The sequence below is a fragment of the Tamandua tetradactyla genome, chromosome 16 (genome assembly GCF_023851605.1).
Source record: "Tamandua tetradactyla isolate mTamTet1 chromosome 16, mTamTet1.pri, whole genome shotgun sequence".
Taxonomy (NCBI): domain Eukaryota; kingdom Metazoa; phylum Chordata; class Mammalia; order Pilosa; family Myrmecophagidae; genus Tamandua; species Tamandua tetradactyla.
The window spans coordinates 82552576-82553220 of NC_135342.1; positions in this window are offsets into that span (position 1 = coordinate 82552576).

Sequence of the window (645 nt, forward strand, 5' to 3'; positions counted from 1 at the left end):
GGCGGGTCCTTGCTGGTGGGTACAGCTGCCACACTGCCCAGAGGCCAAGCTAGGGATCTAGAGTGCAGACCGGCCAGGGGGCTTTAACCCCCGCAGGTGATTGTCTTGTGCAGCCAGAGCTGAGAACTCCTGGTTTAAATTTACAAGATGAATGCTTCACGTTTATTTTCAGACCTTGTTTACGAAACAGAGCTCTTGGCTAGAAAGAGGAATCCCACGAAGGCAGGTAGGCCACAGACTTAGGAAATTTGGTTTCTGGAAAGCTGGTCTAACTGGAATGGCCTGTGTGTAATCTGATTTTGCTGCAGAAAAGCCGGGTTCAGTGCTGCCCGGGGCAGGGGGCCAACTCTGTAAAAATAGAGCCAGTCCCCGTGTCAGTAATCAGTTCCGTGCCCACGCGTGCATGGCGCCTTCCCACGCGGCACCCACCTGCGCACGCGCAGTTGTACAAGGAGCCGGGGAGGAAAACCTCGTCTCGGAGACCCACGAGCGCCTGAGGGAAGAGGCGTGCAGAGCTCAAGGAGGGACTTGGGCCTCCAAGTTGCCCCCGGGCCCCAAAAGGGAGCACCCTGGGGCCCCTTCCTGCCCCTCAGCCAAGCTGTTTTTGCCCTCTGCCCGTACACAGTGCCCGGGGGTATTTCCAGT